We start from the raw sequence: 26,842 nt of genomic DNA, 5'->3' as shown, positions 1-26,842 counted from the left end.
TAATATCTGCGCTTTATTCCAATCATAGGCATGTGCCAAATATTTTTCACTGACCGGTAATAGGATTTCCTCCTGCTCATTTTAGCTGCATTTTTTGGTGCTGTCTTGGGCAATGATGAAATACTGAGGTGTGTGATGGCCGGATATTAAGGGGTGGAGGAGGTTGGATTTTTTTTTTTTAAATAGAGAAAGTGTTTGACAAGTCAATGTATTGTTCAACCCGGCCACACAAGGCTTCAATACTGTATAACCCTAGAGACATTGCTTCATCTTCCGGCTCAGCTGTAAATGGAGAAAATCATAATCTTTGAATGGGCGTTAATATACTTTTTTTTTTTTTAAATCAAAGCAGCAAAAGCATATATAAATATAAGAGCTATAAAATACATACACATTTTGCCAAGATGTTCTTTCTGTAGGCTTTAATTCTGAAAAAGAAGAGGTATAATATAACAGCACAGGCAGAAATAAGCATGCTGTTACAGTGTAACCCAATGAATGAGGTTATGACCCGGAAATATGAGCCCCGAGTCGCCGTCTGCTGTAAAGACTTAATATTCTATTCTGTATTGAATGATCTTAAGGGCAATAAGCACAAGAAGAACAGTTACTCGCTCCAACACTTTTAATGCTCTCACTATTGTAAGGCTACAATATGTTTACATGGGGCGTAATTACTGAGGATTCACCATCCAAATCTGCAATAAAGCTCAGTACAGAATTTGTGTTTATAAAGGAAAAATATCTCAGCAGATTTGAGAATTTCTTGTAAGGCATGGATGCTCCTAAAAAATATATATTTAAAAAATAAATCCAACGCAGTTCGCTCTGAGGTCGGTGCTGCCTGCTCCGTTTGGAGGACCCAAGACTGCTAAAGCCTGTGATTGGCAGCAGCGCTCAGGTGACTAGAATTGGATGTTTCTTTATTGTCCCCATCACAGCCTCGGTGCAGGAGATTTTGGGAAGCGAGTGACGTCTTACACTAAAACTATGACAGGGACATTGAACTCTTCTTCAGTCACAAAGAGGGGGCATGATTATAGCACATGAGGCCGGGCTAGTCCCGGCCAATAGATGCCCACCCCCCTCTGGACTAGTATTGGTGGCCAATAGATTGCGCATCCCCACTTCCCCCTCTGGACTAGTCCCAGACAATAGATGCTGCTGCCCCCCCCCCTCCAGACTAGTCCCAGCCAATAGACCCCCCCCCCCCTCTGGACTAGTTCCAGCCAATTTGCATATTGCTAGCAGCAATGTAAGAAATGTTTTTACTGCACGTAGCAATCAACTTTTGGTTCCTGCATCATAATGAAGGATAATAGCAGTTTGGGAGACTTGGAAGACATCACAGGTTTCCTTTGATAGGAATATCCCATAAAGTGTCATACATGACAAATCTATAGACTGCGTCTCTTGTTGGGATACCCCTTTCACTTTCCAGTAGAATAGGATTTTATAGCATCAGTATAAAAAAAAAGTGCTAGGGGCCACACATGCTCAGTCTCCACAGCCAGATCTCTGTGTCCGTTCACAGGAAACTATTCCCATTGGTTCTTTACAGTGAACAGAGGATAACTGTGCAGAGGACAGGATGGGGGGACATAGGTCCATTAGCATTAAGCTTATTAGATGGACATGCAATTTGATACACACTTTGAACACCAGGTGGTGCAATACTTAACTTCACTTTTTTTTTAGTTTTTTTTTTAGTTGTGCTTTCAAGTAATGTTTCCGAATAACCAGTCTTGTGTTTGTGCATAAGGAATAACACTTTCTGGCCATTATAGGACTTGTTTTCCTGCATTTTCACCAGTTTTCCCCTCTGCAGGCTTTATCTCTTAATTTTCAACAGATGCTGAGCTGGTGGGAGGAGAATCCTGGCAGCTACAGAGGGATTCCTGCTCTTTATTCCTTAGTTAGCACACAGATGACAAAGCAGAAGCATGGAGGACATTATTATTATTTATTTAAAGCACCATTAATTCGAGGGTGCTGGACATGTGAACAGGTTTATATACATATAACAAATAGACTGGTACAGAGAAGAGGACCCTGCCCTCAAGGGCTTATAAAATACAGGGTAATGGGGAAGTAGAGAGAAGAACATTATACAGCAGTACGGAGCTGTGTAGCTGTGCATCCAGCTCTTATGTAAGGTAAAGCACTTAAGAGGAAGCTCAGTCCTCATTTTCCTCAGTCTGCGTCTCACTCCTCCTTCCACTCTCCATAGATTATAATGGGCAGCGTCACGACACCACAGTGAGCCTGCTGTCCGTCTTCTCCCAGCAAGTTAGATTTGAGTTTTGGGTTTTTTTTATGACAAGTTCAGGAGGTAAGGGGAGTGGAGAAGTAAGCAGATTTCTCTGATCAGATATATTACAAGGTGTTTTTTTTTGTTTTTTAGTAATCTCCTGTTCTATTGAGTTATGTAAAGCTGGTTGAAAATACAATTTCCTTTTAAATCTTGTAAATTGTAAAGTTTAATGTTTTATAATGAACACAGTGGATGTGATCTCCGTATCAACAAAAGCTTCCAGGCTCTCTGCAAAAACGTGAAGACCTATGGGCTTCTTGGCTCGATACTCCCGGCCTAGCACCACTGAGATTCACAAGGTTTAGGTTGCTAAACGCTGTCAAGATTGAGACCTTGGAACGGATTTGTTTTTTTGCTCTCCTTTCCCGATTATGTACACCCTGCTATGGTGTACGGTTTTATGTACTCTCACTTATTGCTGCTGGAGAAGGTAAACCTCATAAGCCCCTTATTCATCGAAGAGTCCTAGACCCCTAGAGAAAGCCCTAGGAGATTCCCTTATGGGGCATCTGATCTTCTTGTGATAATGTGCCTCAAACTGGACCAAATAGACTGTCAGTCTCTTGGAGTTGAGTAAGAAGATAATGTAGAACAATCGTACCATCTTTTGACTATATAGATATATCTTGTTTGGGAACAGCAAAGGCCGGGCGGAAGGGGTGAAGGTTTTGCATGGTTTTGTAGGTCTCACCTTGCATATCCTGAAGATAAGGATTTTAAGTTGTCATAAAAATCAACCACAACTTCATTCAAAGGTAACAAATACTTCATCATGATCCGGTGTTCGTCTATGTAAAGAAAGCTCTTCTGCTCTGCTCGCCGGGTCTGCGGAAATAAGCAATTGGCTTTATTGGAACGTAGTTCAGATTGGCATCACAGCTGCCATTCCTCATGGAGCCATGGACCAAGAGATCCGTCTTCTAATGAAACAAAATGAATCCTTGTGGGTCCCATTGACTTACAATTGGTATATCCGGTCTTCGTTATTTCTACATACATTACCACTACATTAAAAGGGAGTGGAAACCTGATGTAATGGAGGGTGGCAGAAACCAAATTGCCTGCTACGTGTCTCTGCTCCACTTGGCTCCTACATTAGTTTTGCTACATCTACCCCAAAATAGGGTGACATTTCCTATAATCTGCCGTCCTTGTATTATACGGGGTTATCTAGGACTTTGATAGATCAGGGGGCTTCTTACACTCGGTGATCCACTGTTTGCAGCTCACATGGCACCCAAAAGTGAACAGTGTATGGAGTCAGGACACCACATAGTGGCCATTCTCAGGTACTACAGCTCAGCTCCCACTGAAGTAAATAAGAGCAGAGCTGCAGAACCTGATAACAGTCTCTACACAGTGTACAGAGCTCAGGTGTTCCACCTCCGTATACTGTGTACACCCAGCTGCCGGGGGAGCTGCTGCGGACCTCCACCCATCCAAAAGATAAGTCATCAATATCTAAGTCTTGGACAACCTCTTTAACATATGGAGAGTTTAAGATAACATATATAATGTGTTTGCAAAATTAATGTTTATGATATAATTTCCCAATGTCATCACCTCAAATTTTGTGATCCAATGGTCACTGACCTGACACAGCGACATGATCTTTCCAAGATAGTCATCTGGTGAGATAATTGTACCCAAAATCATAGGTTCAAGATATTCCTTTACTACAGATTTGTCAGGAAATTCAGATGGATTTACAATAGTAATCTCCGATTCTCCATATTCCTAAAGAAATATAGTGGAAAATTAGATGGGATCATACAATTGGAGCTGATCTGCAGAACCCGGCAGTGACCAGTGACCAGCGTGCTGGAGTGGTGTGGATCCGCGCCGAACACCATCTGGCCACCGCTGCACACAGCACATTGTTAGTGATGCCAGTTGTTGGGACTTCCACCGATCTGACATTGATGACCAGTGCTGGAATTAGGTCATTAATGTTACAGTAGCAGAAAACCACTTCAACTGCAAATACTGAACAATGTCAACATCTCAAAATCAAAGTCCAATTTTACTGATTTTGTTACCCCCAGAAATAATGAAACACCCTGATAGTTAGTTTTGGGGTATGGCACAACAAATCAGAGTGGCCCACAATACAGCGCAGAGTGGTTACTGTAACGGGTCTGGGAGGTGGAACCTCTGAGCAACTATACAAAGGGGCAGTCCTTGTAAGGAAGCGGGTGGCTCCCAGGGAAGGCGGGCAGGCAGTCACGGCAAGTGACGGGGACAGTCTCTTGACAAGCGGGTGGTCACGGCAAGTGACGGGGACAGTCTCTTGACAGGCGGGTGGTCACGGCAAGTGACGGCTAAACCTCCAGGTAGGCTAGCAGGCAGGTAGCAGGTGGACGCTCCCAGGTAAGCGGGCAGACGGATCCATAGACAGACTGGCAGGGCTGGTAGGCAGACTGTCGGACCGCAGGAATGACAGCAGATAGACACGTATCAGGCAGGTATCAAGCAAGAAACTGGCAGGTAACTGGCAGGTATCTGGTAACGGGACCTGAGGGCTGAAGCAGAGTGATAGGCTATGCAACAACATTGCTCGGGCACCTCCATTTTGGAGGAGGTGCCTTATATATGGAGAGATCCTCCGGCCATTGGCCGGGGACTCCTTAGGACGGCGCGCGCGGCCCCTTTAAGAGAGGGGGAGCGCGCGTGCGTCCTAAGCACAGTGGCCGGGAAGGAGCGCGCGCCGCCAGCAGAGCGGGAGGAAGACGCCGGGCACGGAGCGGAGAGGTGAGGGGAACAGCGTCCCTGCCTAGCAGGAGGCAGGGACACCGACGCTACAGTACCCCCCCCTTTAGGTCCCCCCTTTTTTAGGCCAGACAGAAATTTATCAAGGATGAGAGGGGCATGGATGTTCTCCCGGGGTTCCCACGTTCTCTCCTCAGGACCAAACCCCTTCCAATCTACTAAAAAAAAGGTCTTTCATCTTACCCTTTTGGTGGCCAGAATGTGCTCTACCTCAAACTTGTCCTCAGCAGAAACCAGAGCAGGAGGCGTACCTGTAGACTTGGAAAAAGAGTTAAGTACCACGGGTTTGAGGAGAGATACATGGAAGGAGTTAGGGATCCGCAAGTTGGCCGGGAGTTTCAATTTATAGGCCACTGGGTTGATTTGTTTGATAACCTCCAGTGGGCCGATGAACCGAGGCCCTAACTTGTAGGAAGGAACCTTGAGCCGGACATACTTAGACGAGAGCCAGACTTTATCTCCAGGTCGGAATTGTGGAGGATCCAGGCGTTTTTTGTCAGCGTGTTTTTTTCATCCGCTCGGACGACTGAAGGAGTGCGGATCGGGTACTCTCCCAAATGGAGGAAAATTCGCTAACGAGAGATTCCGCAGCCGGATTGTCCACCGAGGTGGAGACGGGAAATGGGATCCGAGGATGCTGACCGAAGACTACAAAAAAACGGGGATTTGGAGGAAGATTCGCCCATGGTAGGAGATCCACCCAGTCTGAATGGTGGGTATTAACGAAGTGCCGGAGGTAACTGGTCAGGATCTGATTGATCCGCTCCACTTGACCATTGGACTGTGGGTGGTAAGCGGAGGAGAAGTCCAGGGTGACGTCTAGCTGCTTACATGTGGCTCTCCAGAAGCGTGAGGTGAACTGAACCCCACGATCCGACACGATGTGGAGGGGCAGGCCATGGAGACGGAAGATGTGGCGGATAAAGTCTTTAGCCAGCTCGGGTGCAGATGGGAGGCCCGGCAGGGGAATGAAGTGAGCCATCTTGGAAAAGCGGTCAGCGACCACCCAAATGACCGTACAACCGGCAGAGACAGAGAGATCTGTTATAAAGTCCATAGCTATATGCTGCCAGGGAGCAGCAGGTACTGGAAGAGGAAGGAGGCAACCGGCTGGCAGGTGTCTCGGAACCTTGTTGCGGGCGCAGGACACACAGGCTGAAACAAAGTCTATTACGTCCTTGTGCAGGGTAGGCCACCAGTAGTGCCGGGTAATAAGCTGGAGGGTCTTTTTCTGACCGGCGTGGCCAGCTAGCTTAGACGAGTGACCCCAGTGTAGGACCTTCTCCCGATCAGGTACAGTTACGAACGTCTTATCGGGAGGGAGACGATTTAGATTCACGGGGGCCACCTGCATTACTCTGGCGGGATCAATGATGTGCTTAGGTTCCTCCTCTAGATCAGACACCAGGAAGGATTCGGACAAGGCGTCAGCTTTGATGTTTTTGTCTGCCGGGCGAAAATGAAGAACGAAATCAAAGCGAGCAAAAAACAAGGACCACCGGGCTTGGCGCGGGTTAAGTCTCTGGGCACTCTGGAGGTAAGCCAAGTTCTTGTGGTCCGTGTAAATTATTACCGGGTGAAGAGCCCCCTCGAGCAGGTAACGCCACTCCTCCAGTGCCAGCTTAATGGCCAATAACTTTCGGTCTCCTATAGAATAGTTGCGCTCAGAAGAGGAGAAGAGTTTGGAGAAGAAGCCGCAAGTTACCATTCTTCCGGAAGGCGACTTTTGGGTAAGTACCGCTCCGGCTCCAGAGGAGGAGGCGTCAACTTCCAGGAAGAATTGTTTGTTGCCGTCCGGACGATGCAGCACCGGGGCGGAAGAGAAAGCCTGTTTTAAGGAAAGAAAGGCTTCCTCTGCTTCGGGCGGCCATTCTCGGGGATTAGTACCCTTACGGGTGAGCGCAGAGATTGGGGCAGTCCGGGAAGAGAAGTGCGGTATGAAGAGGCGGTAGTAGTTGGCGTAGTCCAGGAACCGCTGAATAGTCTTCAACCCCTCTGGTCGAGGCCACTTCTGGATGGCAGACAGTTTCTCAGGATCCATTCGTAGGCCGGTCTGAGAGATTATGTAGCCCAAAAACGGAAGCGAGGTCTGCTCAAAGAGGCACTTCTCATATTTAGCGTAGAGGTGGTTCCGCCTGAGCCTGAGCAGGACCTGACGAACATCCCTCCGGTGAGAGAGAAGATCCGGAGAGAAGACCAAGATGTCGTCCAGTTACACCACTACGCAGAAGTAGAGAAGGTCCCGGAAGATGTCATTGACCAACTCTTGAAAGACGGCGGGAGCGTTACAGAGACCGAAGGGCATTACCAGGTATTCATAGTGGACGTCCCGGGTGTTGAATGCCGTCTTCCATTCATCCCCCTGACGGATACGGACCAGGTTATAGGCCCCACGGAGGTCCAGCTTGGTGAAGATCCTAGCCCCCCTCAGACGGTCAAATAATTCCGGAATGAGCGGAAGGGGGTATTTATTCTTCACCGTGATCTGGTTAAGGCCTCTATAGTCTATACAGGGACGGAGTGAGCCGTCCTTCTTTTTAACGAAGAAGAAGCCTGCTCCCACCGGGGAGGTAGATTTCCGGATAAATCCCCGGGCCAGATTCTCCTCAATATATTCAGACATGGACTGGGTCTCAGCAGCGGATAAAGGGTAAATACGGCCACGGGGAGGAGTAGCGCCGGGTATCAGGTCGATTGGGCAGTCGTATGGTCTATGAGGGGGTAAAGTCTCTGCCTCCTTTTTATTAAAGACGTCCGCATAAGACCAATAGGGAACCAGAAGACCAGGTAGATTGGCTGGGGTAGGAGAAGGACGGACAGGATGGACGGGAACTAAACAAGTTTTATGGCAGTCCTGTCCCCAGCGAAGGACTTCTCCGGTCTGCCAATCAAGCACGGGTGCATGTTTCTGAAGCCAAGGTAGGCCTAGCAAGAGGGCGTGAGAGAGTCCAGGCAGAACATGAAAGAAGATGCTCTCAGAGTGCAGCATTCCCACCTGCAGAGTTATGGATTCGGTGATGAGTTGGATGGGACGTGGTAAGAGGCCCCCATCCACGGCAGCGACAGATAAGGGTACAGCCAGAGGTTTGGTGGGAATGCGGTATTTCTCTACCAGGGACTGAGAAATGAGATTTCCGGCAGCTCCAGGGTCAAGTTGGGCTAGTTCAAAATAACGGTTCTCCCCGCAGATGATAGAGACCGACAGCAACAGAGATGGAGAGGGTTTAACTTTTGTCTAGGATGACCTCTCTGAGCGATCCTAGACACAGGCGTTTCCCGACCTCTCCGGGCAGGAACGGATCCGGTGCTCCTTACTGCCACAGTAGAAGCAGCTCCCCTCGGCTCGGCGTAACTCTTGACGGGTTTTGACCATCTTGGTCTGGTCGACCTGCATAGGCTCGGGTGAGTGCGCCTGGGGAGTAGAGGGAGAAGTGACGGGTTTCTGAAAGGTAGGGGCTAGACGTGGAAACCTCCTCTCACGGGTGACCTCTTTGGCGCGTTCCTGGAACCGGATGTCAATCCGGGTGGCAAGAGTTATTAAGTCGTCGAGAGTGGAAGGAATGTCCCGACCGGCGAGTTCATCTTTAATACGGCCGGACAGACCCTCCCAAAAGACAGACACCAGGGCGTCGTTATCCCAGGCCAGCTCCGAAGCAAGGGTACGGAACCGTATGGCATATTGGCCCACGGTGAGATTTCCTTGACGGAGGCATAGCAGAGATGATGCGGATGAGGTCTTCCGTCCTGGTTCGTCGAAGACTTTCCGGAAAGCCATGAGAAAGGCTGGCAGGTTGGACACCAGGGGGTCTCCTCTCTCCCATAGAGGATTTAGCCAAGCCAGTGCCTCCCCCGTGAGATGGGACATGATGAAGGCTACTTTGGCTCGATCGGTGGAAAACTGGTGTGCCAACAGTTCGAAGTGTAGAGTGCACTGGTTAATGAAGCCCCGGGCCTGGCAGGGATCTCCGCCAAAATGAGGAGGGGCGGCGAGGCGGGGACCGGGAAGAGATGCCATAGTGTTGATGGGCAGCGGCGGTGCCGGGGAAGTAAGTGTGCGAGTGGAGGCAGCTCCCGATGAGGTAGTCAATGTGTCCAGGCGGGAGTTAACACTTCGCAGGTGACTCAGGATGGACTCCTGTTGGGACCTCTGACGGGAAAGTTCATGACATAGGTCCGAGAGCGAGGGAGCTTGGGTGCCACCGGGTTCCATGGCCCGAGCAAACTGTAACGGGTCTGGGAGGCGGAACCTCTGAGCAACTATACAAAGGGGCAGTCCTTGTAAGGAAGCGGGTGGCTCCCAGGGAAGGCGGGCAGGCAGTCACAGCAAGTGACGGGGACAGTCTCTGGGTAAGAGGGCAGGAGGTCACGGCAAGTGACGGGGACAGTCTCTTGACAAGCGGGTGGTCACGGCAAGTGACGGGGACAGTCTCTTGACAGGCGGGTGGTCACGGCAAGTGACGGCAAATGACGGGGACAGTCTCTTGACAGGCGGGTGGTCACAGCAAGTGACGGCTAAGCCTCCAGGTAGGCTAGCAGGCAAGTAGCAGGTGGACGCTCCCAGGTGAGCGGGCAAGAGTCTCTGGACAGGCAGGTGATCACAGCAAGTGACGGCTGAGCCTCCAGGTAGGCTAATAGGCAGGTAACAGGTGGATGCTCCCAGGTAAGCGGGCAGACGGATCCATAGACAGACTGGCAGGGCTGGTAGGCGGACTGTCGGACCACAGGAATGACAGCAGATAGACAAGTATCAGGCAGGTATCAAGCAGGAAACTGGCAGGTATCTGGTAACGGGACCTGAGGGCTGAAGCAGAGTGATAGGCTATGCAACAACATTGCTCGGGCACCTCCATTTTGGAGGAGGTGTCTTATATATGGAGAGATCCTCCGGCCATTGGCCGGGGTCTCCTTAGGACGGCGCGCGCGGCCCCTTTAAGAGAGGGGGAGCGCGCGCGCGACCTAAGCACAGTGGCCGGGAAGGAGCGCGCGCCGCCAGCAGAGCGGGAGGAAGACGCCAGGCACGGAGCGGAGAGGTGAGGGGAACAGCGTCCCTGCCTAGCAGGAGGCAGGGACGCCGACGCTACAGTTACGTATAAGGCATTACTGCATCATGGAAGCCATAGACAGAAAGTACCTTAATCAGCTTTGGAGAGGACAGCACAGCTTTGTATGGGACTGTAGAGGATGTCATTATGACAGATGCATTGTATTCCTGCTCCAGTCTCTGGTTAAACACCTCCATGTGTAAAAGCCCCAGGAAGCCCAACCTGTGCAGGACATGAACATTAGTTATAATTTATATAGAGAGGCAAATATACCGAAAGTGTTAATAAAATGGGAAACTACTTAGTGCTCGATAGGTATCCACCACTCTAATAGAAATTGGTCTGAAAAATACCAGTAATGCGGTGTCCTTCATAATAGAGAAACACCACGCTATTTGCACTGCCTACTATACACAAGGCAGGTCGTAGACTGAACTACAAACCAGTTCAAGACCAGATCATTTCTGATCATCACCAGGCATATTTTTTTTTTCCGTACATGGGATTTTAAGATCTCTAAAAATGTCTCTGGTTCAGTCATCCAAATAATGTTTGCCTCCATTTTGTCATTACTGAATTCCCCTGTAACTGGGGCTTATATGCCAGGCCCAGTTACAGGGAAATTCAGTAATAACAAAACATGACAAAATTCAACTTCCTGCAAACTGCTGAGTCAATCTGGGGCTAACCTAGCAACGCATGCTGCCAGCAACCGGTACTCACATGATCACCGCCATTGCTTCCTAAACTATACGCACAGCACTCGTTTAGGAAACAATCAGGAAGGCAGAGGTGGTAATAAACCATTTCTGACTTCTCTATGGGAAGTCCAGCAGGCTCACGTGTACATGTACATGTGTATTGATGAGGATATGAGTATTCAGATCTACACAATACTGTACCGGTGACAATCCTGGCTATGGAAATGCAGGATAATATGTCACAAACATATCTGGATAAGCTGGAGGTTTGGGCCGAGAAGGGACAAATGTGATTTAACAATGAAAAATACATTTTCACTAGTCAGACTCCATATGGAGCATGGTGCACAGATTTGGCCACCAGTGGGCAAGAAAGACAAAGCCGAGGTCTAGCAAGTTCAAGGTGGGAGATTAAAGTAAAGATGGAATAGGTGGACTGCAATACAAGGAAAGAGTAGTAAAAATTAATTATTTAAAATTATTAGTTATTATTATTAAATTATTAGTTAAAAAGAAATGCTAAGGAGTGACATACTGTAATATATTCAGTACCGTATCTATAACAAAAGGGCCAAGACCAGGATTTTTTACTGTAAGAGCGTGAGACTGTGCAACTCTGCTGAATTCACTAGGGGACTAGATACCATTCGTGAGTGTAATATACAAGTGGTTAACACATTGCCAAGATGAATTGTTGACCCAGTGGTTTGTTCTGCCAAAAATTGGACTTTACCTTGTAATGTGTTTTTGCTTTCCTCCTGATCATTGTTACAAAAGAATTTTCTGAGCTGAAGACGTTTTTTTTCAGCCTTACACACTAAATCAATAATTAAACTTGCACAAATGACCCCTTTTCAGAAATTAAAGTTATTGAAATGTCTATCTAATGCTCAATTAATCGGTCCGTAGGTGATAACTGTGCCCTTATGATCACTGTAGGACACATTAATGCCCGCACGGTATATTTTCATCATAAGTATAGGAAATGACTGAAATAAAATATATAGTGATATAAAATAATTCAGATAATGGCAGTAGAAGACGCACCTCCAGCCAGCACCCAGAGCTGCACTGCTGTCCCGACTAACAGACACTTGAATCGTTCAAGGTCAGCTTTTCCAGCGCACTCTTCATATTGCTGTATTCGGATTGGTCAACTGGAAACATTCCTGGAACAGAAAGTTAAAAGAAACCATTAGGGTATGTTCACACAATATTCTGAAGTGGATTCTGCTCCAAAAACCACATTTAGGGTATGTTCACACTGAGTTTTTTGACCGCTTCAGAAAACGAAGGGGCCGATTCATCCAGCAGTTTACGTCCGTTTTCTAGTGTAAAATTGCTTAAAATTTTGTGGGTTTTTTTTTTGCCCGTCTGGGAACACTTTGCCAAGTTTTTGAACGGTGGTCAGAACTCAACTGGGAGTGGGTATGGCCACTCAATAAATGCACATAAAAAAATCCACATTAAAATACTGTGTGTGAACTTACCCCAAGGGTGTGCGCACATGGCATCTTTTTCAAGTGGATTCCTTCCAGGCTGCTTTTTCAGCCTGGAATCTGCCAGATAAAGCGCCCCTTAATATGAACATAATGCACAGCAATGTCAAAGCAACATTGCTGTGCACATCTTCTGTCTTATGTCTTTTAACCACTTTAGGATTCGGAAACTGAAGTGGTTAAAATAAGGAACAGGTTCATTCTTTGAGTGTCTTCCGCTAGGAAGCCGCCTGCTCTCTATAGTTACCAGCGTAAAGTGAAAGCCGCTGCAAAGCCGCCGGAGAAGACACCTCAGGAAAACGACCGTTGCGGTCTTCCTCAAGCGGCCTTGTCTGGGAAATCTCAGTGGCGGTACCGAAATCTAAGAGACGCCGTGTGCACATATCTTAAAATGGTTTTCCAAAAACTCAGGAAGCAGCAGGGAATGGGTTCAATTCAAAATCCCTATTCTCACCTCTTTGTTCCCCCCATGGCTCCATCACTAATGCTCCGGTAGTCCGCACTGGTCTCCGCTTACTTCCTGCAGGCTTTCCGTACATCATTCATGTGACTAATGTACTGACTAGTGTTGAGCGAGTATGTTCTGTCCGAGTATGCTCGGGCCGAGCTCCGAGTATTTACAGCTGCTCGGTGATATGGTTGAATCGTTTGACAGTTTTATTACATGTGGGGAATGTGTAAGAAATAGACATTCCTCTCATGTAATAAAACTGTCAAACAGTTGCAAATCATGCACACGGGAGCGATTCAACCATATCACCGAGGAGCTGTAAATACTCGGAGCTCGGCCCGAGCATACTCGGTGAAAGGGTTAATAGAACATACTCGCTCAACACTAGTACTGACCTCAGCAGTGAAGCCGACATCTCCAGCACATGACCTTTAAGGCACCCGATTATCTTAGAGAGTAACCCTCTTTTAATTGTTATTTCATAAATCAAGAGTATACATGAAATTAAACAACTTTGTAATATATCTTATCAAAGACATTTTCTTCATTCTCTGCCAAAATTTATCATTCGCTATGAAATTCTGAGGTAAAATCTGTATTCAGTGAAGACACTTTCCCATTACTGAGATAGGAGATGGCAGCTGCTACTGATACAATTCTATGTTGGCAGGAAGAGGGAGGAGCTTGAGACAGCTCCTCCCCCTTATCAGTAGCAGCTGCCATCTCCTATCTCAGTAATGGGAAAGTCTGTCTGCACTGAATACAAATTTTTACCTCAGAATTGAGACTTGATGATGACTGATCAATTTTAGTAAATAAAGAAGCAAATTTCTTTGATAAGATATATTCCAAAGTTTCCTATTTTCACGTAAACTATTGATTTATGAAATAAAAATTAAAATGACGGATACACTTTAAGTGTCCACATGAATGATATACTGGATTTGGTCACTGCCAAAAGTGAGCAGGGACCGTGAGAGCCGCGATTCTGAAAGGGCAGAGTTTGAGAAGGTCTTTTCTTTTATTTTTTTATTCCATATGTAATCATTCCTAGATTCCCATCTCTCTGCTATATATTTTTTACAAATCGCAGAAAACCCATTTGATGTTAATTGTTTGGGCTTTTCTCATGCGCCGAGCATCACTCACGAGGAAAACAAGCTTCAAAGAACAAATGAGAGGAGACAGTCCATGCATTATGTGTCACGGTGGCGTGTCATTACCAACCCCCTTGCTGCAGCGCTCCCTAAATTCCCCACAATGTAGAAAACCTTGTCCACACGTCACGGCTCTGAGCTGACTAGTCCTGGAGGATCGTGAGGTTCCTTCCTTACATCTCTCCTCAATTATCTCGGCTTCTGTAAAATAGGCCGAGTCTAATGGGATGAAAGATGCGGCTGCAGAATAAAGGTTCTCTGGCATTTATCTACTCTGTGATCACCGTTCCTAATCCAATCATGGAGGCGTTCCTGGCTGTTACAAGGAATTAGTAGGATTACTAAAGTGTGACAGGCGAGGGTACAGCGCCTGTGCCGGTCATGGATTCTCAATAGAGGTGGCTGGGAATGGTCGCTCTCCACTGAAATGATCGGGAGGTGCACATACTTCCCACAAGAAAGCACTTGAATTGTCAAGGTCAATCTATTCTATAGCTGTAACTTTAGCCTTAAAGGAATTGATACAGTGGGTTACATCTGGTGCCTGGGGGGCAGTGTTTGGTATACTCTGTGTCCCTCTGAAGAAGCTAAAAAAGTGAAACGCGTGTTTAGGAGAGTGGCAGGCACATAATGGGTAAGGATCTCCTCATTACTGGTACTCAGGCGCAAAATACGTAGAATTTACACTACACTAGGGATGAGCAAACCCCGTGGATGTTCGGTTTCGACCAAACTTCGGTTCGGGTACCAGAACTTGAACCCAAACCCCATAGAAGTCAATGGAGGCACAAACTTTGATGCTGTAAAATGGTCGTAGTAAGGGCTAGGAGGTCTCTCACTCTTAAAACGGACTTGTCAGTGTTCGGAGTTCAGCATTGGACACTAGGTGTCCGGTATGAACCCCAAACTTTACAGTTCGGGTTCGCTCATCTCTACACAACACTCGTTATACTGTTGTACTGATCCATTACACGTCTAGTCCCTGTGATTGACTATATATTCATTGTTGAGGACGCTCTTGCAGATGTGTCTAATCTCTGATGTCACGCCATCTGGAGGCTGAATCTTGAACTAAGTGCTCTTGTAATACAGGTCTTAATATTACGCTAATAAAATATATACTGTATACTGTACAATAGCTTTCCGACCCCGTTACACAGTTTTTGAGCACTTGAGCTGAAGTTGTTAAAGCTCAATTGGTGTTTTGCATAGTCTGAGGGGGCTATAGGTGTAATTCTGCCGAGATTTTGACTTCGATGCGTGTTGCAGTTACATTGTCATAATACTCTGTTCCATGTACAATATTATGTAGAACAGAGTTTTGATTCTAAATGGACTGTAGATAAAACAGTATGTCCTGGAACAGTACCAATACACATGCTCTGTAACTTGCCATCCACTCTTTTGGAGTGGACGATTCCTCTTTATCAGCATTCTGTCAGCACTATAGGTCCTGGGACATCCCTTCTCTCATTACTCAGCACGTATTGCTTCCGCCATTGCTTAATGAGATGCCTACAATTAACTGAGAGGCTGCATCTCTGTTATGCCTGCATATACAGTTTGACAGGCAGGAGCAAAGAGACAAAGGCCAAGCCCCTCTTCCGGTAATCCATATAGGGGGGTTTCTGCTGCTAGAGACAAATTACACTTAGACAGAAGGGAGACCCTACCGGCCGACACTTTTAGGTTATCTAACCCCTGAAAAGTAACTCCAACTTAATTGAACTTTATAAAGGGATTTTGCACATTATCTATCGAATGAGATCAAGTACAGGGACCATTTAATTTGTATTAGGGTTCAACTCACCTGCAAACACCATGGGTTTCGCAGGCTTAAAGCCGGGCAGAGCCACTGGCTGCTTCAGTAAATGCAGAGTGTCTCCTATTTGTGCTTCCTGTGCGTCCTTCATCCCAGCGATTAGATAACCTACTTGCCCAGCATATCTAGGAAACAATGAGAGTAATATATTCACAATTAGTGCAGATTCATCAAATTCTACATTGAATATCGGGTACAAATCAGCCATAAAAGAAGGTAGCAACGGCTCTGAGACCCAGCACTGCATGAGTTCACTACAGCTATATACAGCTGGCACTAGAGGGCGCTCACTGGAGACAGACTTCTACTGCTGCGGGTGGGTCCAATACTAGCTGTACATAATCACATGTCAACAGCTCCCCCTGGTGGTGGCTGCATGCAGCAAAAATAGTATTTCATCTAGTTACATTCATTTAAGTTAGAAATGCTGTGACATTAGTCAGCACTGAATTTTGGATGTAAAACTATTTTGGATCTATCAACATATATGTTATAACTTCCCAGAGCCTAAATACCACATCAGAGAGCTCTGCTAATCGCACTGTAACAAGCTGAGAACCATCATACGGCTACAGCAGATTAGTATTGAATGGCAATAAAAACACAAAATTGTATTTTAATTTGCAGAACTTTCCATAACACAATATTGGCATTTTATTTGCTTTAATAACAGAATCCCCTTTCAGCTCTGCTCTCTCCTGGGCACCAAACATCCATGTATATTCATAGAAAGCAGCACCGAGGAGCATCAGTGCTGCATGCAGGATTAGAGCGCCATCTAGTGGCACTATAAGAATATTCCTAGTGTGATAAAATGTCGCTCTATTATATCCTGCACGGGGTCGTACACAATTTTAAATGCTTTGGATATCGGAAAAAATTACTTTAAAAAAAATGATGGAAAAACCCTTTTAAAAAGACACAGAAAGCAATAAGGAAAAAGCACAAACAAAAGAAGTGGTGCTGAGATGGGCCGGCTGCAGTTTATGCAGATCCTTGGGTGACAAAGTGCATGTGGGATAATCTTCACTTTTACAATTTGTTTTTTATCCTTGCCTTCTAAAAGCTATAAAACTTTTTTTCCAGTAGATTCGTTGTATCTGGGCTTTTTTTTCCAGTAGATTCGTTGTATCTGGGCTTTTTTCCCAGTAGATTCGTTGTATCTGGGCTTTTTTTTCCCAGTAGATTCGTTGTATCTGGGCTTTTTTTTCCAGTAGATTCGTTGTATCTGGGCTTTTTTCCCAGTAGATTCGTTGTATCTGGGCTTTTTTCCCAGTAGATTCGTTGTATCTGGGCTTTTTTTCCAGTAGATTCGTTGTATCTGGGCTTTTTTCCCAGTAGATTCGTTGTATCTGGGCTTTTTTTCCAGTAGATTCGTTGTATCTGGGCTTTTTTTCCAGTAGATTCGTTGTATCTGGGCTTTTTTCCAGTAGATTCGTTGTATCTGGGCTTTTTTTCCCAGTAGATTCGTTGTATCTGGGCTTTTTCACAGTAGATTCGTTGTATCTGGGCTTTTTTTCCAGTAGATTCGTTGTATCTGGGCTTTTTTCCCAGTAGATTCGTTGTATCTGGGCTTTTTTTTCCAGTAGATTCGTTGTATCTGGGCTTTTTTTTCCCAGTAGATTCGTTGTATCTGGGCTTTTTTTTCCCAGTAGATTCGTTGTATCTGGGCTTTTTTTTCCAGTAGATTCGTTGTATCTGGGCTTTTTTTTCCAGTAGATTCGTTGTATCTGGGCTTTTTTTCCAGTAGATTCGTTGTATCTGGGCTTTTTTCCCAGTAGATTCGTTGTATCTGGGCTTTTTTTCCAGTAGATTCGTTGTATCTGGGCTTTTTTTCCCAGTAGATTCGTTGTATCTGGGCTTTTTCCCAGTAGATTCGTTGTATCTGGGCTTTTTTCCCAGTAGATTCGTTGTATCTGGGCTTTTTTTCCAGTAGATTCGTTGTATCTGGGCTTTTTTTCCCAGTAGATTCGTTGTATCTGGGCTTTTTTTTCAGTAGATTCGTTGTATCTGGGCTTTTTTTCCCAGTAGATTCGTTGTATCTGGGCTTTTTTTTCAGTAGATTCGTTGTATCTGGGCTTTTTTCCCAGTAGATTCGTTGTATCTGGGCTTTTTTCCCAGTAGATTCGTTGTATCTGGGCTTTTTTTCCAGTAGATTCGTTGTATCTGGGCTTTTTTTTCCCAGTAGATTCGTTGTATCTGGGCCTTTTTTTCCCAGTAGATTCGTTGTATCTGGGCTTTTTTTCCCAGTAGATTCGTTGTATCTGGGCTTTTTCCCAGTAGATTCGTTGTATCTGGGCTTTTTTCCCAGTAGATTCGTTGTATCTGGGCTTTTTTTCCAGTAGATTCGTTGTATCTGGGCTTTTTTTCCCAGTAGATTCGTTGTATCTGGGCTTTTTTTTCAGTAGATTCGTTGTATCTGGGCTTTTTTTCCAGTAGATTCGTTGTATCTGGGCTTTTTTCCCAGTAGATTCGTTGTATCTGGGCTTTTTTCCCAGTAGATTCGTTGTATCTGGGCTTTTTTTCCAGTAGATTCGTTGTATCTGGGCTTTTTTTCCCAGTAGATTCGTTGTATCTGGGCTTTTTCCCAGTAGATTCGTTGTATCTGGGCTTTTTTCCCAGTAGATTCGTTGTATCTGGGCTTTTTTTCCAGTAGATTCGTTGTATCTGGGCTTTTTTTCCCAGTAGATTCGTTGTATCTGGGCTTTTTTTTCAGTAGATTCGTTGTATCTGGGCTTTTTTCCAGTAGATTCGTTGTATCTGGGCTTTTTTTCCAGTAGATTCGTTGTATCTGGGCTTTTTTTCCAGTAGATTCGTTGTATCTGGGCTTTTTTTCCCGTAGATTCGTTGTATCTGGGCTTTTTTTCCCGTAGATTCGTTGTATCTGGGCTTTTTTTCCCGTAGATTCGTTGTATCTGGGCTTTTTTCCAGTAGATTCGTTGTATCTGGGCTTTTTTTTCCAGTAGATTCGTTGTATCTGGGCTTTTTTTTCCAGTAGATTCGTTGTATCTGGGCTTTTTTTCCAGTAGATTCGTTGTATCTGGGCTTTTTTCCCAGTAGATTCGTTGTATCTGGGCTTTTTTTCCAGTAGATTCGTTGTATCTGGGCTTTTTTTCCCAGTAGATTCGTTGTATCTGGGCTTTTTCCCAGTAGATTCGTTGTATCTGGGCTTTTTTCCCAGTAGATTCGTTGTATCTGGGCTTTTTTTCCAGTAGATTCGTTGTATCTGGGCTTTTTTTCCAGTAGATTCGTTGTATCTGGGCTTTTTTTCCAGTAGATTCGTTGTATCTGGGCTTTTTTCCAGTAGATTCGTTGTATCTGGGCTTTTTTTCCAGTAGATTCGTTGTATCTGGGCTTTTTTCCCAGTAGATTCGTTGTATCTGGGCTTTTTTTCCAGTAGATTCGTTGTATCTGGGCTTTTTTTTCCAGTAGATTCGTTGTATCTGGGCTTTTTTTGCAGTTAGAGCTGTAGTTTTTATAAATATTTTCTGATCTTTTTATTACTTTTCTTGGTGAGGCAAAGTGAACAAAATAAACTCCAGAGATTCTGCCGCTTCATCTTTTTTCTTCTTTTTCATTCCATCATCCACTCGATAGGATTTCTAGAAGATATTTTTTTTAGTTTTAACACGAACAGATGTGGTGGAGCCAAAAATGATGTAACGGGAGAATTTAACTTTGCAGGCTCAGGTCACTGAAAACATCCAATGGCTTTACCGCTACAGTGTAGAGTAAAATGACCAATCTGATATTAATCCCAGTTATGGGACGGGCTTCATAGTTGTACAATCATGGAAGACATGGAGGCCTTCAGTAGGATCCTTGGCTGTCAAGACAATGCCATTGCCACATAACACTCATATGACTGATGATATGACATGGCTTTATAACTGATGGGGGGCCGTACCCCTTCAAGCCCCACTGATTCTCAGAAAGAGGGGGATGCAGTCTTTGCCTGCACAGCGGCACTCTAAGGCTATGTGCCCACGATGCAGAAATGCTCCGGTTTTTTCCTGAATGTTTCTGTATCTCCCTGGCATGCGGATTTTACATGCGTTTTTTTCAGCCAGGGACAAGCGTTTGTCACGCGTTTTGCACATGCGATTTCGCATGCGGGTTGTCAAGCGCTTTCCAAACGATTTTAGCATCACTTGGAAAAGTGCTTGACAACTTGGTCACACTATATAAATCCATGCAACCGGCATGGATTTTATATAGTGTGACCAAGTTAGTTAAAAAAAAGAATAAAAAAGGTAAAAAATAAAAAACATTATACTCACCTTCCAATGCCCCCCGGTCTCCTTATCCGATGCGACCCGTCACATGACTAAATGACGTCATGAAAGGTCCTTTTAGACCATCGCGAGCCGCCAGGGAGCCAGGACGCATCACTAAGGTGACCGGCGGCCATCAGAAGGTGAGTATAAGGTTTATTTTTTATTTTAAATTCTTTGTTTTTTAACAGGAACTATGGTACCGGGGTCTGGATGAGAGTCTCCTCTTCTCCAGACCCGGGTACCATCCGCACATTGAATCGCTTAATATCCGCATGTGTACATGTAGTCATGCGGATATTAAGCGATTCAATGCAAGTCAATGGCGGCAAAAACGCTGCGCTTACGCAAAATAATTGGTAGTGCTGCGGATTTTTCCGCAATGATAATCCGCAGTGGAAATTTCCGCAGCATGTGCACAGCACATGCGGATTATCATTGGGGAACATTGCAGGCCTTCTACCAAGCGTTTAAGCGTTCCTGCGGCGCAATTGCCGCTGCGGAAACGCTTAAAAAACGCATAGTGGGCGCATAGTGGGCACACAGCCTTACGCGGTGAAATGAGCTGCATCTGGATCTCGTCCACCTAAAGGGACTGTCAGCACAGAATGACTGTTCAAACTAAGTCGCAACTCTCGGTGCTTCATGACGGGGCCAATCATTTATATACACCTTCCCACCTGCTTGTTTGCCCTCTATCCACACCCTCCTCTTCTTTGATTGACAGCTCTGGCTTCATAGAACCAGAGAAGGAAGGAGACAGAGGTAAAACAAGCAGGTGGGAAGGTGTATATAAAGGATCGGCCCACGCCGTAATCCACGGAGTGCTTGTGACGCGCCCCCTGGGCCTGTGCGCTGCTGCTGTGCAGGGGGAATACCCGGAGCCGGATCGCTGGGGGTTGTAGTCTCCGTGTGGCGGTGACCCGGTCCGTGCCCAGGGTGGTCAAACCAGTGGCAGTCTTAATGTTGTAACAAATGTCCGACTACGCCACCCGTGGATTGCAGTCAGTGGGGACCGCCGCTGCGCTGCAGACCGCTGAGGCTGATGTTGTTTGTGCAGCTGAGTATGGGATGACTCCCCACGGGAGGAGTATTGCCTCAGGGCAGCTAGTGTGGATAATGATGGGAGTAATGGTGTGAGCGTCCCAGTACTAATGGTGCTGGTGCAGCGATGAAACACAGAGACTTGTAATTGCAGTTTCCAAAGCTTTACTCACGGTTGTTATTCAGGTCAATGCTGCAGGCGATGACTGCCCAAGCCGTGCTGCGTCCACCAGGTGAGGGACTCTGTCAACTCCCAGGCAATTCCAGAGCGTGGTTCAGAGCTCCCCTCTCTTCCTTTCTACTGGCCGTCCCCACCAGTGACCCACCTTTGTCCAGCTTCCTCGGGCCTTCTGTTGGCGAAACCTCTCTCCGGTTTCCCTGACCCTATGCGGTATGCCTTTCTGGTGGATGTAGTGAGGGGTCGCACCAAGATGTGGTGACAACCTCCGGTTTTGGCTGAGGATTAGTCGCCTCCACCAATTTGGGTTCCGGTACCCTATTCTGCCAACCCTTCACCCAGTATCTCCTCTGGGCATATGGGGTTCCTTCTGCCTTCGTGTCTCTGGACCTTTCTCTCTGTTCTTTGCTTCCTTTCTCCTCTGTTCCAGTTCCTTTCTTACTTTCCTTTCTGTTCCTCCTCCTCTCTCTCTCTGTTGCTTCTGGCCTCCATTCCAGGCTTGCCTCTGGAGCTGGGCCCAGACTGAGCCACAGCTCCCTGTCAGCCCTCTCTGGCTGAGCTCCTCTCCTCTTCTCCTCCTGCCTGAACTGAACACTGATCTAAGATGGTGCCCACCTTATATACCTCCCTCTATGTGTGAGCCCAGGTGACTAGCAACCAATGGGCTCCTACCTATGCCCAGAGACCCACCCCTATCTGCTCCTACATCACTGGGTGTGCTTCCCCCTCCCCACTCCAGCCAGGAACAGAAGCTGTCGTGCCTGCACTCTGTCTAGTGGGAGCACCGTTGGTCTGTTCCTCGGAAATGGGGTGTGTGTGGTGCATGCAGTTTACTGAGTCCTGGTCCACACTCCATCCTTACCCGGGAGTGGAATATCACACCTCTGGTTTGAGGTGCAATACCCCTGTAGCAGCCGAACCCTCGGGGTGCTACACTTGTACTTAGTTTCAACAGTCATTCTGTGCTGACTAGTGTTGAGCATTCCGATACTGAAATATCGGGTATCGGCCGATATTCGCGGTATCGGAATTCCGATACTTAATTCCGATAGTTTTACAATATCGAATACCGGAATCGGAAGTTCCCATAATGCCTGCTCTCTGCAGTGTCTCTGAAGGATGACAAGCTGGATGGCAGCGCTCAGCTGCGATCCAGCCTGTCATCAGAATGCCATCCCAGCGTGAGAGAATTCTCCTGATTGTTTAAAAGCCGGCGCGCGGTAAAAAGCCGCTGGCTTTTAAACAATCACACAGCCCCATACTGCTTCCCCGCAGCCTCCCACCCCGATCCTCCGCTCCCCTCGCCACCTCCCATCCTGATCGTAAGTTAGGACCGGGCGGGGAGCAAAGCACCAAGGAGCGGGGAGCGAAGGACCCGGGCGGGAAAGCCGGCAGTGAAAAGACTTCACCGCCGGCTTTCCCGTTCTGTGCTGCGCTTTCCCGCCGGTTATTTCAAATGAACAGCTGAGGTATCAGGTGATGCCGATCAGCTGTTCATTTGAAGTCGCCGCGGTGCCCTCAGAGGGTTCATGTGAGTTCATGCTTGACTGCATGAACTCACATGAACTTTCCCACGGCCGCTCAGGTCAGCCACACCTCGCAGACCATCAGACCCGTCATGATTGGTGTGTGCGGGTGTCTGTGCGATGTCTGCAGGGGTGTGCGCGGTGTCTGTGCGATGTCTGCGAGTGTGTGCGCGGTGTCTGTGCGATGTCTGCGGTGTCTGTGCGATGTCTGCGGGTGTGTGCGGTGTCTGTGCGATGTCTGCGGTGTCTGTGCGATGTCTGCGGGTGTGTGCGTGCAGGCAGACATAGGCCGATGTGACACTACTACTCCCATCGGCCTATGTCTGTCCCCCGTCCACTCGTCCCAGCAGGATCAGCTCGATGGGAGCAATAGTTCCCATCAGCCTGATCCTGCTATTTAAACTGCCCCATGGTCCCCAATAAATTTTAAATACATGTCATTGGTGGCCAGTGGTTACCTACAATAAATTAGTTCATACATTACCTGTCTCCGCCGATCGCCACCTAAAATAAAGTAAAAAATAAAAAACTACACCTATACTCACCTAGACACCTAATTCCCCGAAGCCATCGATCTCCTGTAATAAAATATAAAATAATAAACCACAACCTTATCCTTACCCCTCCGTAGTAGTCCACGAGTGTCCCATGATGATCTCCAGTTTAGAGCAGCCACATAGAATGTGACCGCTCTGAACCGCTGCCGCCGCTAGAATGATGGGGCCGTAAAGCAGCCCCGTCATTGCATAAGCGCTTTCGCCGGAGTTCAGGCAGCGCTGCTCCGGTTAGCTCCTTTACGGCCCTGCTGTATCGTGAGAAATTCCCACGGTACAGCACTGCCGTAAAGGAGGTCTCCGGAGCTGCGCTGACTGAATGCACTCCGGTGACCTCAGTCAGTGGCTCCCGCTGCCGGGAGCGGACGTGTTCCCGGCAGCGTGAGCTTACAGCAGCCATGCACAGCTGTCACCATCTCCAGATGTGACAGCTGTGCATGGGAGATCAGCGCAGGAACGTGGACAGGTAACTATTTTTTTTTTTTAGTAAACTAAGAATTAAATAAAATGGTGTGTTTTATTTCAAATAAATTATTTTTTTCTGGGTGTAGTGTGTTTTTTCTTTTTAACACTTTGTAGGTTAGTAATGGGGGGGTCTTATAGACGCCCATCATTACTAACCTGGGCTTCATGGCAGCTGGCGCTGACATGAACCCCAACCCTATTACCCCCTGCCACCGCACCAGGGCAGCGTGGAAGAGCGAGGCTAAGTGCCAGAGTTGGCGCATCCTATGGATGCGCCATTTCTGGGGCGGCTGACGGCTGGTGTTTCTAGCCTGGGAGGGGGCCAATATTCATGGCACCCTTCCTGGGCTATTAATATCAGCCCCCAGCTGTCTGCCTAGCCTTTGCTAGCTATTAAAATAGGGGGGACCCCACGTCATTTTTTTGGGGGGGTCCCCCATTTTAATAGCTAGTAAAGGCTAAGTATTCAGCTGGGGGCTGATATTAGTAGTCTGGGAAGCTCCGTGGGTATTACCCCCTTCCCAGGCTTCAAACATCTGCCCCAGCCGTCTGCTTAACCTCCGCTAGAGACTAAAATTATGGGGGATCCCACGCCAATTTTTTTTTTAAATAAATCCTTTATTTTAACACTAAATGACATTTGAGGAGTTAATAAAGATGCAGTCCCTAAATTATTATTTATTTTTTAATTAATTTTTCCCAAAAATTTTGACGTGGGCTTTGCCATATTTTTGTATGCCAGCCAGGTACAGCATCCAGCTTCTATGAACGCGCCATTTTCCGGGGCGGCTGCGGACTGCAATTTGTAGCGGGTGGGGCCCAGAAAGCTTGGGTCTCCCTGCGCTGCAGATTCCATCCCCCAGCTGCCTAGTTGTACCTGGCTGGACACACAAATAGTGCGAAGCCCCACGTCAATTTTTTTTTAATTATTTCAGGAAATTCATGAAATAATTAAAAAAAAATTGATGTGGGGCTTCGCCCTATATTTGTGTCCAGCCAGGTACAGCAGGCAGGAAAGGGCTGCCCCCAACCACCAGCTGCCTATTTGTACCTGGCCGGACACAACAATATAGGGAAGCCCTTTTTTTAAAAAATTATTAAATGAAATAATTAAAAAAAAATTGACGTGGAGCTTCGCCCTATTTTTGTGTCCAGCCAGGTACAACTAGGCAGCTGGGGGCTGGAATCTGCAGCGCAGGGAGACCCAAGCTTTCTGGGCCCCACCCGCTGCAAATTGCAGTCCGCAGCCGCCCCGGAAAATGGCGCGTTCATAGAAGCGCCATCTTCTGGCGCTGTACCCAACTCATCCAGGGCCCTGGTGCGGTGGCTCACTGGGTAATAAAGGGGTTAAGGCCAGCTTGGCATTATCAGCTGGCCCTAAGCCCGAAATTCATGGGGTCACGCCAATATTAGACATGACCACCATGAATTTCTAGTAAAGTATTTAAAAAAAACACAACACCCAGAATAAAGTCCTTTAATTGAAATAAAGACACAATTCTTTATTGTTCTAAATTAAACTATGCTTACCATCACGCCCATTCCAGCTGAAGCCAACGATCTCCTGCAATAAAAGAAAAATAATAAACCAACCTCATCCTTACCTTCCCATGGATCCCACGACAGCTTCAGCTCTGCTACATCGAGATGACAGGCTGGTCCGCAGCAGAACGCTGCCATCCAGCCTGGCATCCCGCAGACACTGAGAAGCGCAGGCTTGCTTGCGCTCCTCAGTGTCTCTCTGTGACGGCATCCAGATGAGCCGAGGTCATGTCCAATGAACTCGGCTCACCTCATGCACGTCACTGACAGCGTGGGAAAATTCTCCTGCACTCAGCGCTTCAGCGTGAGAATTCTCCCACGCTGTCAGTGACGTGCATGAGGTGAGCTGAGTTCATTGGACATGACCTCACCTCATGCACGTCACTGACAGCGTGGGAGAATTCTCCTGCACTCAGCGCTTCAGCGTGAGAATTTTCCCACGCTGTCAGTGACGTGCATGAGGTGAGCCGAGTTCATTGTCGGCTCATCTGGATGCCGTCACAGAGAGACACTGAGGAGCGCAAGCATGCCTGCGCTTCTCAGTGTCCGCGGGATGACAGGCTGGATGGCAGCGTTCTGCCGGTCCAGCCTGTCATCTCGATGTAGCAGAGCTGGAGCCATCGTGGGAACCATGGAAAGGTAAGGGTGAGGTTGCTTTATTATTTTTCTTTTATTGCAGGGGATCGTTGGCTTCAGCTGGAATGGGCGTGATGGTAAGTATGGTTTAATTTAGAACAATAAAGAATTGTGTGCTTATTTCAATTAAAGGACTTTATTCTGGGTGTTTGTGTTTTTTTTTTAACTTTGACTATGGGGTTAGTAATGGGGGTGTCTTATAGACGCCTCTCCATTACTAACCTGGGCTTGATGTCAGCTGGCATTATAAGCTGACATCAACCCCAACCCTATTACCCCACTGCCACCGCTACAGGGCAGTGGGAAGAGCGAGGCTAAGTGCCAGAGTTGGCGCATCCTATGGATGCGCCATTTCTGGGGCGGCTGACGGCTGGTGTTTCTAGCCTGGGAGGGGGCCAATATTCATGGCTCCCTTCCTGGGCTATTAATATCAGCCCCCAGCTGTCTGCCTAGCCCTTGCTAGCTATTAAATTAGGGGGGACCCAACGTCATTTTTTTTGGGGGGTCCCCCATTTTAATAGCTAGTAAAGGCTATGTATTCAGCTGGGGGCTGATATTAGTAGCCTGGGAAGGTCCGTGGGTATTACCCCCTTCCCAGGCTTCAAACATCAGCCCCAGCCGTCTGCTTAACCTCCGCTAGAGACTAAAATTAAGGGGAACCCCACGCCAATTTTTTTTTAAATAAATCCTTTATTTTAACACTAAATGACAAGTACAGTAACCAACACTATCACTGTACTTCTTATATATGTGACTGACATGTTTCTATCTATCTAATCTATGTGTGAAGCTCTATTCTGTCTGTTATAAATTGTCGGGTACAGATGCTGAATTGCCGGCCGGCTTTCTTAAAGAGACGGTGCACGAA

The 26,842-nt window shown here is 46.9% G+C and overlaps 1 pseudogene; it reads right to left on the bottom strand.

The window, feature by feature from the left end:
- Positions 1-2,230: 2,230 nt before the first annotated feature.
- On the bottom strand, positions 2,231-15,846 carry LOC141193543 (translation factor GUF1, mitochondrial-like; annotated as a pseudogene).
- Between the last annotated feature and the right edge of the window lie 10,996 nt (positions 15,847-26,842).

Source organism: Phyllobates terribilis, unplaced genomic scaffold (assembly GCF_046119375.1).
Source record: "Phyllobates terribilis strain yellow unplaced genomic scaffold, ASM4611937v1 Scaffold_66__1_contigs__length_7565176, whole genome shotgun sequence".
Classification (NCBI taxonomy): Eukaryota; Metazoa; Chordata; class Amphibia; order Anura; family Dendrobatidae; genus Phyllobates; species Phyllobates terribilis.
The sequence above is the reverse complement of the archived record's forward strand: the minus strand, read 5'-3'. Positions and strand labels throughout refer to the sequence as shown.